Consider the following 17,425-nt stretch of genomic DNA (forward strand, 5'->3'; position numbering starts at 1 on the left):
GCTATTATATGTCCTCCATCATCAGAAAAATGCCACAAGAAGATGTGAACCCAATTTTCCTCAGAATGGGTCTTTCAGCTCCTGAAAACGGATGGATCAAACACGACTGCGTTCACAAGCTGTGAAGCAGCGGTTTTCCTGTGGAACAAATGCTGACATCTGCAAACTGGTTATTAAAAATGAAGCTTTTCTCCTCAAAGAAACAGGTTCTGTTCAACTCAAATTTACTGGGGGGGGGGGGGTGTCTTGCATTTCAAAATGACTACTTAGAAAGTGCTTTCTTTTTTTAAAACATGAACGGTTGAAATGAAAAACCTCAGATCCTTGACTGTTGGCTGTGAAACCGGGAGACGTGTGGGTGATGCGGCCGGCGCCAAGCTGAATGTTCCCACTCAACTCCCACTCAGCCAGAGATGTTCTTTCAGGCGGCCCTCTGCTGCTTCCTTCCATTCTCATGGCTGTCTCCAGGTTGATGGTGTGGGCTGCTGTCAGGATCAGCAAACATCCTCCTCTCTGCCAGAGGTGCTGAAGTCCAGCGTCTCTGGACCGTTTCCATCATGAAATGTCTCTTTTTACTAACTAGGTGAAGGATTTTACACAGACATTTCTGATGGAAACATGAGCGTTCAGAGCAGAAGTCGTCCTTTCACTGAATCTGGTGCTGAAGGTTCCTCCTCATCCTCCTTGCAGAGTTTTCTCTCCATGTTATCTCTCAGAAAAAGGAATTAAATCTCCTTCATGTCATCAGTCAATATAACTCCTTCAGTTGATCTGATCTGGCCTTACTGAAATAATCTGAGCTCAACTGGATTCAAATAATCCTAATAAATAAAGCATAAAGTTCACTTTGATATTTTTGGACGTTTTATTTTTTAGCAATCTGAAAAAACCTTTTTATTGAATTCTATTAAAACTTTATGAAACATTTGCAGATGTTCCGGTAAATATCATCTTCTTCTGGTTGTTGGTCAATGTGAAACGCTGCCTGGTTCTGGTTCTGGTTCCGGTTTGACTTTGTCAGGAGCCGTTAGCAAACTTTCAGGGAGCAGCGTTTCAGCGCCACAGGCTGTCGAGCTTCCCATCCGTCCACAGTGGATCTCTGAACGGGCCTAATGAGACCCCCCATGAGGGCCAGACTCACTTGCTAAACACAGCATCATTGAACAGCACCGCAGTGTAGCAAATTAGCATTTAAGCCCACATGAAAATCTATTTACTGATCCATTAGCTTAGCATAGAGCTAATGAGTTGCCAGTGATGACTCCCAACGGACTTTGGCGTTCAAGCAAATCATCATTAGGCGTGGAGTCTTACAATGCTTCATCTTCTTCAGCTGAAGCAACCCTCAGCTCTGCGTGAACTTCCACTTGAGCTTTATTGTTCCAACGGTGCAGGTACAACCATTGCTGTTCTGTAGGAGGCTGGGGCAGATGACATGTTCTTCCAACCATAAGAGGCAGATGTGCTAAACAGTAGCAGCCTGTCCTGGATCAGCTGGGAGGGGTGGGGCAGCAGGGGGGATGAGCATAACCTGATATAAAGAGCCCCATTCGGATGAAACATTCGGCCCCAGCTGCACCTCAGGGTCCCGCTGCCCCCACCGCAATGAAGGCCAACCGGCACATGTAAATGTCAGCACGGCTCGTGAAAAAGTAGGGATAGTATTTGAAAAGCTTCTGCCAAAACTGAGAGTCTCCACTGTGGTCCGCCCCCATCTCGCTGATCCATCTGCAGGGGAGGGGGGGCACAACATGGTCACACAAACTAATTTATCAACCTCCTGAGGTAAGACGCCGCTCCATCTGTGGAGAATTTTAACGTTTGTGGGTCTTCATGAACAAGAAAAAGAAAAGAAAAAAACGAATAAGAAAAGAAAAAGAAGAAGACAAAATTTTAAAAAATAAATAATAAAGAAAAAGAAAAAAGACAATGAATTTCTTAAAAATAAATAAACAAAAAACAAAATAGAAAAAAATACATTTTACTGTTTGTGGGTCTTCATGAACAAGAAAAAGAAAAGAAAAAAACAAATAAGAAAAGAAGAAAAAAACAAGAAAAAAATACTAAAGAAAAAGAAATAAAGACAAAATAAATGTTTAAAAAACAAATAAACAAAAAACAAAATACAAACAATAAATAAATGTGTAAACAAAAACAAGATTTCACTTTTTTTCAGTGCAGAAAATATTATCATCTAATTTAATTAAACAGGAGTGAGAATTTAAACACCCATTCTGATGAAAACTGTGTTTTTCGTGTTTTTAACTTGTTCTTGTGGCATTTTTCCAATGATGAAGGACATTTATAGAGAAAATTGAGATTATAATTCATTAGTATTTCTTCATTCAAATCATTGAGAATCTGGAGCAGAGGTGTAAATAACCTGGCATAATCATATCTAAAAGACCACTGGAAAAGCTTTCACATTAGATCAGAAGAGGATCCGAATGGGACTTATCAGAAAGTATCAGAAAAAGCAGATTTATGTCTGGCTGTCAAAACAAAAACACAGAGGAATCTGTTTTTAGAATCCGACTGTGGTTTTTTAATCCCTGTTGTTGTGTTGTCCTCAAAGCTAAAGGGCTCGTACCACAATCACACGCATTCATGGCGAATTGTAAATGTCAGGTTCGCCCCGCGGACAAAGCAAAAGTTCTGGGATCACATTTTGCCATTGACCTATTTAAACAGCAGGAAATTGACCCAGATGAGGGAATGGATCTCCATGCGGGCCCGCTGACTTGTTTATTGAATTTTAAAAGGTTGAGTGACACCATTTAACACCGGGGTCAATTCATCACATGATTGCTTCCTGCCACACCGCTCCCACTGATCCCCTGCCCCGCATCCAGACAATTAACAGGCCCACTGCGGAGGACCCGGCCGTTTCTTCCAGCTCTGATTGTCTCCGTGACGCAAACCAAAAGACGCCAAATGTCACCGAGGATGCTCAGTCTCTGCACGCGGAGGGAAATGAAGGCTTCCATGTAAACGGCAGACATGAGACATCAGTTTCCTTCTGCTGCTAAATTAGTTTCAGATGTGAGTCTCTATTCAAATGGATCCATTTCAATGCTTGAATGGTTGAACTACTCGATTAAAGTTGTTCCACGAAAGGATCTTCCAAAATGTTTCATTGTTTGAAGAAAGAATGCGTAAAGTCTGTTTTTAACTTTCAGACCCAGAGAACAGCGGGACAGAGGTTAGATGGTTAGAAGAACCTAGAATCTGGATGACGGTGTAACCATGGAGGAGGGGCAATGGCGAGTGGAGGAGAAGCCTGATGACTGTTACAGACAAATCAGAAACATCAGTGTGTGTGAATGAAGGTGCTGAGGCTCACTTTTGGGACAGAATTGTTTTCAAAACTGAGATTCAGGCAGAGGTAGAGAGGCTGGCCTCTGATCAGAAGGTTGCAGGTTGGGTTCCCGCTTTGCCCTGCCATGGGTTAAACTAACTAAGAGAAAGACAGTGACCCCAGATTCAAGGATTTGAAGCTGTAAATGTTTGAACACTTGGATGTGGACTCACGTCTTCATCAGCCTTTTTGATGCCGTTCCATCCTCTGCCTTTTTAGTGGATTTCTACTTTCAGAGAGATTAAGAAAATAATTTAAAAAAACATAATAAATTAAAAGAGATTTAAATGTGATTGGTCAAAAAAGACATTCTTCAGGAACATTAAATTAAAAAACTGAACTGTTCTCGCTTTACAGAGAACAAAAAAACTTGTTACTTTGTTAACGCTTGTGCCATCCTAGGCACTTTAACATTGGGAGTTGGGTCATCTAGACCCACTAGACCACACGTGTCAAACTCAAGGCCCGCGGGCCAAATGTGGCCCTCCGTGTCATTTTATGTGGCCCTCGAGAGCATAAAAATGTTATATTTCTTAAAATAAAATTTGGTTTGCATTTATTCACATCTAGGGGGAATTGGACTTGAACATCGGATGGGGCAACTATACATTAGGACTTAAACACCGTCCATATAACCTAACCTGACAAAATCAAATTTAAAAGGATTTATGCTAAAGTAACAAGCAAACATATGTTTTCTATGTACTGTAATAGTCTCTTTAAAAAGTTATAATAAATAAATAAATGAGTTATTTAACATTAAGGAGTAGTTACATTTATTTAGCATTACATTTAGTTACATGTATAAGTTATATCTGGCCCTTTGAGGACAGACACTATGCTGATGTGGCCCTCAGTGAAAATGAGTTTGACACCCCTGCACTAGACAGTGCTCTGAACCTTTTTTCTTCAATGATTTGTGATCTTCACTGGTGTCCATGGATTACATGAAATCTTTCCACCTTTATCCACCTTTGTCATGGTAGGGAGAACACGTCAATGCAAGGGGGGGTCATCTGGACCCCATAGGATAGCACAAAGGTCACCCTAAAAAATCATGAACTCCCCCCTGGCGTTCCAAACAGGTAGTGGCTCCACGAAGCCAAAATCCCACAGACTTCTACAGAGAAATAAACAGTTGTTAACGTTCATTCTATTGGTCGTCTTGATAATCCTAATTTTATTGCACATTTTTTCCGTAGTCAAAGCTATAAACTGACCAATCAGATGCCTTAATATAAGTAGGTGGAGCCTGCTGGCGCCCATGTCAAACATTTGATTGACAGATTTCGTGTTGCCCGCTTTCAAGTGGTAGGGGTGTGGCCTTCCAACAAGCTCATTCCTGATTGGTGAGTGTGGTTGTCATGGAAACTCAGACCAACCAATTACTGCTGACTGATGACGTTGAAGCTGGAAGTGTTCCATTGGTGACGTCACATTCACTCAGCCCAGTTCTCAGATACAGTCAATAGTAAAAAGCAACCAGACTGTGCTGAAATGAAAAAAGTGTTCTCTCTTTTGCCAACAATCCCTTTTAACACCTCACCACATTCAAACATTTCGGTAAACCAAACAGAGACGTTTGACTTTGACCTTTAAAGAAAACTCAGAGACAGACAGACAGGAGGTCAGCAAGACAGGAAGACAGACTGATTCAGCATGTTTTGCTTTCTGTCCCCTGGGGGGCTCCATGTCCAGATGGCTCATCAGAAAATATCCTCCCCTCACCCCAAGAGCCTCTCATGCAACAAGCAGGTCATGTTTTTCTTTCTTTCCTCCCACTTTATGATGTACGGCCTTCAACCCACAGAAAGCACGACTTTATCCTGAATTCAGAGGACCTCCTTGGAGGGGCAGCTGGTCAGAAAAAGGAGGAAGACTTCCTGAATCACAAACAAGTGCAACAGTTTGAGAGTCTGACTCTCCTCTAAAGAAGATGACGGCGGTTCCTTAGTGCAGGGGTCTGTCTGGATAATGTTTCCGGTCTGATTCCCCAAACAGAAAGTGTATTAAATCTCTTGAGGAAGTGCATGCTTTGGCAATAGTTGTCCTCCTCTCTCTGGTCTGCAGACAGAGGCGGCCCCCGCCGGCAGCCATCTTTCTTTCTTTCATTCGCTTTTCTTTGCCTTGCAAATCAATAAGTGAGCAAAGTGCCGATTGGAATTCCACACTTGTGTGAATTTGATCAGAATTTGCACCAGGATTCGCGGGGCTAGTCTATCAGGGGTAATTCGCCATGAAATATCCGAGTTTCGCTTGAGTGGCCCCCATCTGGCCCCCGCCATTCATTTTGTTTAACTATTCCAACGTGGCAATCAAAATAAATTAGCATGACAATCTTAGCTCTAAAATTGCTTCGAGTGGCCCATTTTTTGATGAATTTCAATGAGGTCTTCACAAAAGGTTCTTCAACGTTCCCCGTCAATACCCCTCCCCATCCCCACCCCCCAACTTGACCTTCAGGTGTGCTGTCCTCATCAGCAGTAATCAGTTTTCTCAGCATCTGTTTCTGTGTTTGTGTTGGTTGGAGAAGGTAAGCTCTCAAGGCGATGGAAACATCTGAGCAGATGATGATTGCAGTCATAAATCTCCCCGTGTGTCGTGTTTAAAAGTCATTCAGATAATTCCGATATTTATCTCTCTGAGTGTTACAGGCTGTAATTTAGATGATGAATGGATTTCTGCACTGTTGTGTGTCATTACAGTGTAGGACTTGATAAGATTGAGTGGAAAAAGTGCAATTAGTTATTGAATCTGTTCAAAAAAAAGTTAGAACCAAAATCTTGGTTTGTTTTCCCAGAATTTTCAACAATTTAACAAAACATTTTTGGTTTAGATAAGCAAGGCTGTGCAGTGAGCCGCAGCATCAGCAGCACTAATGCAATTATTGCAGTGCTTGATTCATCTGGTTAACCCTTGTGCTATCCTAGGCAATTCAACATTGGGAGTTGGGTCATCTAGACCCACTAGACAGTGCTCTGAACCTTTTTGCTTCAATGATTCATAGGATAGCACAAGGGTTAACAGTGTTGCACTGCAGTGTGCTAATTACAGTACAAAAGAGTTCAGCTCTGTTTTCCTCCCAAAGTCCAAAAAAAAAGGCTCCACACCACCCCCACATCTATCTGTCTGTCCGTCTGTCCCTTGTGCTATCTTAGATGACCCCCCCCCCTTACAGTGACGTGTTCTCCCTACCATGACAAAGGTGGATAAAGGTGGAAAGATTTCATGTAATCCATGGACACCAGTGAAGATCACAAATCATTGAAGAAAAAAGGTTCAGAGCACTGTCTAGTGGGTCTAGATGACCCAACTCCCAACGTTACAGTGCCTAGGATAGCACTATGGTACCTATCTATCTGTTATGATAGAAATTCAAAACGATTCCCAAACAATTGTGCCAGAGCTGAGCTACAGGAGCTCAGTTTTCAAAGAGGAGCTACAATCTCTGCAAAAGAGATTTCGGAAAAAGGGAGAATAAAGACTGGAGTATAAGATCCTCATGGATGACAAAAAGTCTAAGTTTGGGGAGAATTCAGAACTGGAAAAGAAAAGTCGAAGAGCTCCTAGGGTCAAGGGTGGATGAAATCCGCAGACTACCTTGAGTTCCTGGGTGCTGTTGTGGTTAACATGTCTTTGTAGGAATGTGTGGCAGTCAGGGACAGAACCACTAGATGGGCGGACTGGGGTGGTGGAGAAAGTTTTCCTACTACCTGGGAATAACAGTCCTTGTTCTCCCTGAGGAAGTCTGAACCAGAGTACAAGAGAGGAGATTTAACCGATAGCTGAACCTCAGATTCAGGACCAACAGTACTGTTTCCATCTTGGTCGCACTACACCGGACCAGCTCTACGCCCTCCACAGGGTACTAGAGGATTTGTGGTAGTTCACTCAACAAGTCTGTACGTGTTTTGTGGATTTGGAGGAGGTGCTGCCCAAAACACACTGTGGGTATTGAAGTTGCGCTGCATTTGATGCTGAGGTTAGGTATGAACAGCAATGTGCTGCATTCACGCTGAACTACATTTGTGCAAGCTATATGCATATTCCACCTCTGGATAGTCCAAAGAGTGGGTGTCTTCTGGAGACATGCCTGTTTGTTATCGGAACAACTCCACCGTACTGTTGAAGAAGTTACATACTGTTCACAGCTGGGAAGGTGAGTGGAAATGTCACGCCTGTTAAAACAACTCACTAAATGTGAAAGTGAACTCTGCAGCTACGATGAAGTCTGGGCTGTTGGGGGCATACACTGAGATGACAGTCATTTGTGTGAATTTTTCAAGGAAGATGTTGTGGTCTGAAAGAAACAGTCAATAGTTCCTGATGTTTGCAGCGTTCTGTCTCCCTCTCTGTGGGATTTGTGGCCCCTGATTTGTTTACGGCCATGCAAACCATCCAAATGAAGCTCTGCTTCTCCCTGCTGTTTTCTAGTAATAAGCATGAATCCACCGTTTGACCAAATTTACTAGCAGCATCCTTGTAACAAAAGATAGCTGGTTACTAAGTATTCTGCATTATTATTATGGTCTGTGGGAACAACTGTCACAGTTTATCCATATTTGGAGTAAAGACTCCTGGTTTGTGTCTTTTAAATGCAGCTTTTTGTTATTTTGAAGTCAAAGGTTCTTCCTCTGTGTCATCTTTTCTGCCAAAATACATTTTCCAAATCCATTTTCATTAACTCTGCTAGTTTGGGGGTTTCCAGTGCATGAAGTCCAAACATATGAAGTCTTCAGTTTATCAAATTTACAGAAAGCTTTGATTGCAAAACGATCTCCGGTTTCATTTCCTAAAACTGGACTTTGTTTTTTTTTTACGAAGGAACAGTTTCAAATTTGAAAATAAGAAAAACCTAAATAACATTGGAAAAATCGGCAGTGGCACAAGGAATAAATGTTTCTGGAAATTTTAACCCTTTAAATTACAAATATGAATTGTGCATCTTTTTATAAAGTATGGCTGTTGTGAAAATCAGAAAGTCATCCAAAAGGACATGAGCAAAGTAAATCCAGAGGTCTGTCTGTAGAATGTTCTACAGGTGAAAATGATGTTACTGAATTATTAAAGTGATAAAATAAATGTACAGAAGATTGTCGCCCAGAAAATCTAGAAATCGTTTCAAATGATCAAAACAATTTTTAACGTGTGGAGTTTTTAACCGGACTTTCTGTTGCCAGGTAAAGGTTTTGTGGTCATCATGAGTGACTCAGATTCACAGTTTCTTTGATCAGAAGCTAGAAATGAAAACAAAAACATAAGGAGATGGAACAACATGTTGATTTCCTAACATACATGCATAAATTTTCAAACAGCTGAACCGTTAAAATCCTTTTCACCTTCGATTAGCCTCACTGCGGTCAGAGCAGTAATGGGAAGAGATGCAGGATTTTACCCACAGGTGCTGCTGCGGCTGCAGGTTTGGGGTTTTCAGTGATGACACAGAAACTCTTTTGCATCATTTTTATCACTGTTAATATCAAAGAGCAGCTATTTGATGTGTCTTGGATCAGAAGGTGATTGACAGAACCGTCCTGCTGGGCTCCGAGAAAGGAACTGAAGCGGTGCAGACTGAAGTGGAGGCTGCTCCGTTCTGCTGCGCCTGGGGGAGCTGGCGTAATTGAGACCAAAGGGAGTCCGTCCGTTTGGGGTCCTGGAGGGATTTCCCAGCAGACTTCATCGGCTCCTCTTCAAAGGCAGAAACTGCATGTCAGGCTGTTCACAGATCTTTATCCTCCGCAGAGCCAGTCCAGCAGAGATGCAGCAGAATTGCATCATTATCGTAGAAAAGTAAAAAAGACTGACAGCTCTAACAAGTTGGTGACGGCTCCCGTCTGCGTTCCATGGGGGGGGGGGGGGGGTTCTTAATGGACTTCTTAGCAGAGATTTCTGTCTTTTCGATTTCAGCTCTGTTTGTGTCCATTCAGCTCAGCAGTATTGATGGCTGAGGAAGAACCTTTTGGCTCAAATCATTAAAAATCACATGGTCTTCCTCACAAAGGCTGCTCCTCATCGCCCGTAACTCAGCCCTGATCAGCTGAAAGAAAGCTGAGTGAGGCAAAGACGGCTGGTTAGTACTTGTCCATCAGGCTTGGCCCAGACCCCCCCCGTAGAATGTAAATGAAGACAAAACAATAAGGCAGAAAGGAACATCATTTAGGACGGATTGATCAGCAGAGTGGAAGAAAGGAGGGAGGAGAGGCGAAACAGAGGGACGAGGAGAGCGAGAGTCAGAAGCAGACAATGTCCTTCATTAGATCAATGCTGCTTCCTGGAGGCCGCGGCGGCAGACAACCAGAAGAGCGCCCTCACATCCCTCCCTCAGCGCCTGCAGCAGTTCCGATAGATCCTCTCTTCCTTTAGACTCAGACGAGTTTCCTGCGGTTTGAGGCTTTCGTCTACTTGAGACGAGAGAGTTTCTGATTTGAGGAGCAGTCAAGCTTGAATGCAGCTGAGCGTACAGAGGAGCGGCAGCATCTCAGGGGGAGCGCAGGTGAGTCTTGCAGTTCCCTTGAGGCTCGTATGACCACCTCAAGCGATTCACTTATGACGTACAGGTGATGTGGTCGTACGGCGTCCTTGTGCCACACTAGCCGTTAGTAGGGTGTGAGTACTGACTCTTTACTGACCTTGTTGACCATTTTTCCCCTGCAGACAGCGCTGTGAGGACAGGTGAGATGAAGGCTTAAGAACTGTCTGAATGACGCCTTAACAGTGATCTACAGCCAACCGGCTGGTTCTGCTGTCCAACAATGCCTTGTAGAAGTTGGAAGGTGTTTTAGCTTCCGGGCGTCCGTGGTGCAGTGGTAGGGCGGTCGTCCCATAATTGTAATATTGCAAGTTTGAATCCCGACTTGCATGGCCATGTGTCAAAGACTCTGAACCCCACCTGTTTGGCAGCGGAGCTGAACCCCACCTGTTTGAATGTGACTGTGACTGTAAAGCGCTTTTGGGCCTTCGAAAGAAGGTAGGAAAGCGCTATATCAGTATACGCCATTTACCATTTAAACTCTGATGAGATTAGGATACATTAGGATCATGAACAAATTGCACCTTAGACATGTGGGGCTCTTGGTAGGGGGGGTGCTTGGACATCACTGCCAGCAAGCAGCAGATGCTCTTTTAGCGCCCTACCCGCCAATTTTAACTGCACCGTAGACATTTAGGGCCCCTTGGCGGGGAGGGTGATGGTACATCACTGTGAGTAATCAGGAGATGTCCCCTCAGTGCCCTACCCGCCAATTTTAACTGCACCCCCTTAGTACACCCTTTACTCCTCAAAATATACACTGACCAAAAATATAAACGCAACACTTTTGTTATTGCTCCCATTTTTTATGGTATGAACTCAAAGATGTGGAAAATGTTTCACATCTTTGAGATTATACCATAAAAAATGGGAGCAATAACAAACATCACCTGTACGTCATAAGTATTGTTCACAAATCTGTCTAAATCTGTGATAGTGAGCACTTCTCCTTTGCCAAGACAATCCATCCCACCTCACAGGTGTGCCATATCAAGATGCTGATTAGACAGCATGATTATTGCACAGGTGTGCCTCAGACTGGCCACATGAAAAGGCCACTCTGAAATCTTCAGTTGTATCACAGCACAATGCCACAGATGTCGCAAGTTTTGAGGGAGCGTGCAATTGGCATGCTGATAGCAGGAATGTCGACCTGAGCTGTTGCTAGGGAATTGAATGTCCATTTCTCCACCATAAGCCGTCTCCAAAGGCGTTTCCGAGAATTTGGCAGCACATCCAACCGGCCTCACAACCGCAGACCACATGTAACCACACCAGCCCAAGACCTCCACATCCAGCATGTCCACCTCCAAGATCGTCTGAGACCAGCCACTCGGACAGCTGCTGAAACAATTGGTTTGCATAACCACAGAATTTCTGCACAAACTGTCAGAAACCGTCTCAGGGAAGCTCATCTGCATGCTCGTCGTCCTCATCGAGGTCTCCACCTCACTCCAGTTCGTTGTCGTAACCGACTTGAGTGGGCAAATGCTCACATGTGATGGCGTCTGGCACGTTGGAGAGGTGTTCTCTTCAAGGATGAATCCTGGTTTACACTGTTCAGGGCAGATGGCAGACAGCGTGTGTGGCATTGTGTGGGTGAGCGGTTTTCTGATGTCAATGTTGTGGATCGAGTAGCCCATGGTGGTGGTGGGGTCATGGTATGGGCAGGCATATGTTATGGGCGACAAACACAGGTGCATTTCATTGATGGCATTTTGAATGCACAGAGATACCGTGACGAGATCCTGGGGCCCATTGTTGTGCCGTACATCCAACAACATCACCTCATGTTGCAGCATGATAATGCACGGCGCCATGTTGTAAGGATCTGTACACAATTCTTGGAAGCTGAAAACATCCCAGTTCTTGCATGGCCAGCATCCTCACCGGACATGTCACCCATTGAGCATGTTTGGGATGCTCTGGATCGGCGTATACAACAGCGTGTTCCAGTTCCTGCCAATATCCAGCAACGGATATGTGTCGCACTTCATGAGGCAAATGGTGGTCACACCAGATACTGACTGGTTGTCCAAGTCCCCTGACCCCCTCAATAAAACAAAACTAAAGATTTCAGAGTGGCCTTTTCTTGTGGCCGGTCTAAGGCACACCTGTGCGATTAATCATGCTGTCTAATCAGCATCTTGATATGGCACACCTGTGAGGTGGGATGGATTGTCTTGGCAAAGGAGAAGTGCTCACTATCACAGATTTAGACAGATTTGTGAACAATACTTCAGAGAACTGGTTATTTTGTGTATGTGGAAAATGTTTCACATCTTTGAGATTATACCATAAAAAATGGGAGCAATAACAAAAGTGTTGCGTTTATATTTTTGGTCAGTGTATATTTTGAGGAGTAAAGGGTGTACTAAGGGGGTGCAGTTAAAATTGGCGGGTAGGGCACTGAGGGGACATCTCCTGATTACTCACAGTGATGTACCATCACCCTCCCCGCCAAGGGGCCCTAAATGTCTACGGTGCAGTTAAAATTGGCGGGTAGGGCGCTAAAAGAGCATCTGCTGCTTGCTGGCAGTGATGTCCAAGCACCCCCCCTACCAAGAGCCCCACATGTCTAAGGTGCAATTTGTTCATGATCCTAATGTATCCTAATCTCATCAGAGTTTAAATGGTAAATGGCGTATACTGATATAGCGCTTTCCTACCTTCTTTCGAAGGCCCAAAAGCGCTTTACAGTCACAGTCACATTCAAACAGGTGGGGTTCAGCTCCGCTGCCAAACAGGTGGGGTTCAGAGTCTTTGACACATGGCCATGCAAGTCGGGATTCAAACCTGCAATATTACAATTATGGGACGACCGCCCTACCACTGCACCACGGACGCCCGGAAGCTAAAACACCTTCCAACTTCTACAAGGCATTGTTGGACAGCAGAACCAGCCGGTTGGCTGTAGATCACTGTTAAGGCGTCATTCAGACAGTTCTTAAGCCTTCATCTCACCTGTCCTCACAGCGCTGTCTGCAGGGGAAAAATGGTCAACAAGGTCAGTAAAGAGTCAGTACTCACACCCTACTAACGGCTAGTGTGGCACAAGGACGCCGTACGACCACATCACCTGTACGTCATAAGTGCATCGCTTGAGGTGGTCATACGAGCCTCAAGGGGAACTGAGGTCGACATTCCTGCTATCAGCATGCCAATTGCATGCTCCCTCAAAACTTGCGACATCTGTGGCATTGTGCTGTGATACAACTGAAGATTTCAGAGTGGCCTTTTCATGTGGCCAGTCTGAGGCACACCTGTGCAATAATCATGCTGTCTAATCAGCATCTTGATATGGCACACCTGTGAGGTGGGATGGATTGTCTTGGCAAAGGAGAAGTGCTCACTATCACAGATTTAGACAGATTTGTGAACAATATTTCAGAGAACTGGTTATTTTGTGGATGTGGAAAATGTTTCACATCTTTGAGTTCATACCATAAAAAATGGGAGCAATAACAAAAGTGTTGCGTTTATATTTTTGGTCAGTGTATATTCCAACATAAACACACACACATGCAAACACACACCCTCACAAACACACACACATGCATTTCACAAGGAAGGTGGGACCTAGGACCATCTGTCCCCTACCCCATCCCTGGTAGGGGGTACTGGGCCCTTGGCAACGGCGGCCGTGTTCCCCGGGTGCTGGCTTCCTGGGCCCAGCAGTCCTCTCTCCACACAGGGAGGGGGACCCCTAAGCTTTCTGGCAAGGCCAAAAGCCGGGGATCACACCCCACCTGAGCTGGGGGTGTCCGTGTCCGTGTCCCTGTGGTGTGGGTTCTGGTCCTGGCCCCTGAGCGCTGGGCCTCGACAAATTTCCAACTGTGGGTGAGCCTGGTCGGGCCATGTTTACAACACCTCATGTGGACCTCCTCTTCCCCTGGGGGTCCTCCTCCTGGGCGGGGGCGACTGGCCCCTGGCTTGCTCCTTCCTGGACCAACCGTTGGCCAGGTGTGTGGCTGCCTGGAGCACGGGGGGCGGGTCTCCCTTGGGGGTTCCTGGCTCGTACCTGGGGTTGGGGTGGGGGGATACCCAGAACTCCTGGGTAGTGATGAGGTGCTCGTCTGGGGCTGTGAGTGCTCTTCTGGGGCGGGGCCCTGCGTGGGGGTGGGGGTGGGGGGCTGCTGCTTCCCTGGTTGGGCTGGAGCAGACTCTCTTTCCCCACGGCGGTCCTGCTAGCCATGGCCTGGGTGGCGGATGTTCTCCATCTGCTGCTGCCGTGTGGGTGTTGGGGGGTTCTGGCTGCCTCTGCTGCTGCGGCGGGGGTCTTGGTGTGGGGATGGCTGGGCACTCTCCCTCCTTTTCACATTCCACCATCCATTTTAGAAGGACATAAACACTCAATTGAGCACAGGTGTTAGCTCACCTTTGCACTAATAGTTTGCATGATGGAATGAAATATTTCACACTAGTTGGTTTGAAGGCATAGGTATGCGTGTGTGAACACTATTTGTATTGTGTACATGTTGACATTTCTGGAGCCAACAGGTATGTTTACAACATTTGAGTGTGTGTGTGGACGGGCCCCGCGCCTTCTAGATTTGTAGTACACCTGAACCTTACCGTAATGATATACATCCAGCAACTTGTTGTTTTATGCTGCTTCATGGTTTTACACCCCCCCCCCCATAATCACCCTCCTAACACCCCCCCCCCCCCCCCCTCTAACATCCCTCTCTCTTCTTCCCTTCTTTCCTTTTCCGTCCGGTCCAACACAAAAGATTTTCAAACATGATTGAAATTAATAAAGTTTGGCCACGATTCCAAAAGGGGTTTATTCAGACATACCTTTGGTTTGTCAGAAGATTCATAATCCCTGTTGTTAAAATAAAATCTGTCCAACACAAGAGGCCCTCAGCTCTCATCTGTTTGCCCAGCTGTTGGACAGGACAAGTTAAAAAAAAAAAAAATTAAAAAAAATTAAAACAAAAGGATGACGAACAAAGATTAAGGAGTCATCGACGCGATATTTTGTCATGTGCATTTATCCTAAAACTGGCTTTCTGTTGCTTTCCAAAAATAGAATCATGTGCAGAAATTTTCCACTTTTAGAACCTTTATCCTGTTGAGGGGTTTGTGTTTTCTGTCTTTAACGGCGACAGTCTCACAGCTGAACAAAGAGCATCCTCCACAGGCAGAGCGGACATTGTCTGCAAATGTTACAAACTCAATGGAGTAATTTAAAATGAATCCCATCTGAGCCGCATTTGTTTGGTTCCTCATGAAACAGAGCGTAATTTGAAGATATTGTGACTCATAGCTGTACACACTCAGAAAAGGCAGAGTCCAAATACGTCATTTGTACTGGGCTAGTACACGAAAACACACTTCTAAGCTTTAGTGTACATTTTTCCAGAAGATTGTGGTGATTGACAGAAACAACAGATGAGCGGATGTAGGTCAGCATTTGTTCACCAACAGGTTCTTATAAAGTTTTAACAGAACAACGAGGATCTTGTTTTTAAACTGCTCGGCATGAAAAAAAACTTTGGAGTTAAGAAATGAACTCTAAAAAGTGAGAATTCGATAGCAGAATACATGTTTTTACTGCTTTTCACACTTGTGTCTCACTGTTGATGTTCGTTTATGCAAAGCAAAGGATGAACTCTGAAAAAAACACACATTTGTGTCTTTTCTGAACTGAAATGTGATCCAGTGAATCAGAATTTATAAAACTAACCAAAGCAACTCGAATGAGCTGGATAGCATAAAGGAGCTGAAGACCCCCCCCCCCCCCCCCCCATAAGTGGCTAAAGCGGGTCATGATGGAAGAGCATGAAGAAGAGATTTGTCACCAGTTCAGAGTTCCATGTGCCACTTTCAGGTGAGTTTTTAACACTGAGAGTCTTACATTTTATTAAAATCTGTATGAAAAACATGATTTTTTAATCCTGATTTGTATAAACAGCCAGTGATGTCTTTCTACGCTAGAGGAGCATCGTTCAGCCGTTTCTGCACATTCTGACATTGATCGCAGAATAAAGATTAACAAAGAAAAGTGAGGATTATTTGAGTGTTTAGCTGATTGATTTAAATCCTTCTTTGTGACTCAGTGTCCCTGAAAATCAGGATGATGTGAGCTGTGATGATGTGAACTCGTGCCACTTTCCATTAAATCTAACTTTACTGTTGATTGTTGAAAAAGGACAAACGGGCTAAGAAAGGTTATTTTTCTCGTCGTTCTTTTCCCTCTTTCACATCGCTGCTGTTTCTTTCATGTCGGTCCCGCTGCCTTCATCTAACTTTGCAAATGTAATGTTCTCATTTTCTCTCCGTCGTTCTTTTCTCCTCCTACCTCCTGCCTTTCTCTTCTCCTCTCATCGCTCCATCTCTGTCATCGCCTCGCCTCCTGCATCATCTCTCCTCCTCTCTCCGCTCCTCACCCTCCCTTCTCCTTTCCTTTTCTTCTGAGCCGTGAAGTGTGTTGCTCATTAGTTTGCTGGCCGCACCATCTCCCGTCAGTCTGTCCTTCACATTTCACTGCACCGCTAAGAAGTCATTTACTCTGCCGTGATGCCCCCCCCCCCCCCCCGGCCCCCATCCACACCATCACCCCTCTCCGCAGAGCCGCCGTTTGGTTCCATCATCATTTTGCAGTAGACAGTAGAAAAAGACATCCCAGACCCAGCACCCCCCCCCCACCACCCATCTACCTCACCTTTGAACACACTGTGAGCACAGTCGAGGGGGGGGGGGGCTTTCAGAAAACGACATTTCACGAAGCGGGGGTGATGCAGAAGGAGTGATGAACAGACCTCCAGCTTACCAAAGCAAAGGTGATGAAGGCTTGGCATTCATGAGGTGGGAGGAGCATCAGTGGCGAGAAATCCCAGCTGTGATGTGAAGCCCTCGCTTCCGACTCAGTGGGGCGTTCGGGTGCTCTTTGGGGAGGTGGGAGGACTGTAAGATAGAGGCCTGGGAGACAGTCAGCATGATAGTTTGCCTGTTGGTGAACCTTCAGCTTCAAAATGTTAGCTGTAATATTGTGAAATGACTGACATTTTCATCATCATACATTCCTGTAATTCTATTTCAGCGTTTAACGTCTGCCACATTAAAGAACAGTCGAATTAAAGCATTGAATCAATTTTTTTTTAATATGGAGTCAATGTCCTGATTTATTATCGCTGCTGCTGAAGAAACCAGAACTGATGGGGAGTAAAATCCTGTTTCTTTAGGCACAGATTGACATTTTAAGTTTTAGTCCAACTGTCCTTACAGGTGGAGACGGGCTGTCTGCAGGTGAAAAAGGGTCAAACCTGTACAGGTCATGCAGGTGACCCACACAAAGTGTCAAGGCCCCAACCCTTAGTGAGCCTTGGAGATAAATTGTTCATGTATGTTTTTCTACGTTCATGCTGCAGGCAACATGTCAGAGTGAACTCTTCTAACCCGTGAGGAGAAGATAAGGGGGAGACGCAGTCGTACAGATTTGACATTTTTTCAACCCCCCCAAATCCTGCTGACTGAACAAGGACCCCGTGAGAGCTGTAGTTTGTGTCACGTGCACACCACGTCCGTGCATG

This window comes from Oryzias latipes, chromosome 7, assembly GCF_053564925.1.
Source record: "Oryzias latipes strain Hd-rR chromosome 7, Olatipes_Hd-rR_3.1".
In the NCBI taxonomy this organism is placed as follows: Eukaryota; Metazoa; Chordata; class Actinopteri; order Beloniformes; family Adrianichthyidae; genus Oryzias; species Oryzias latipes.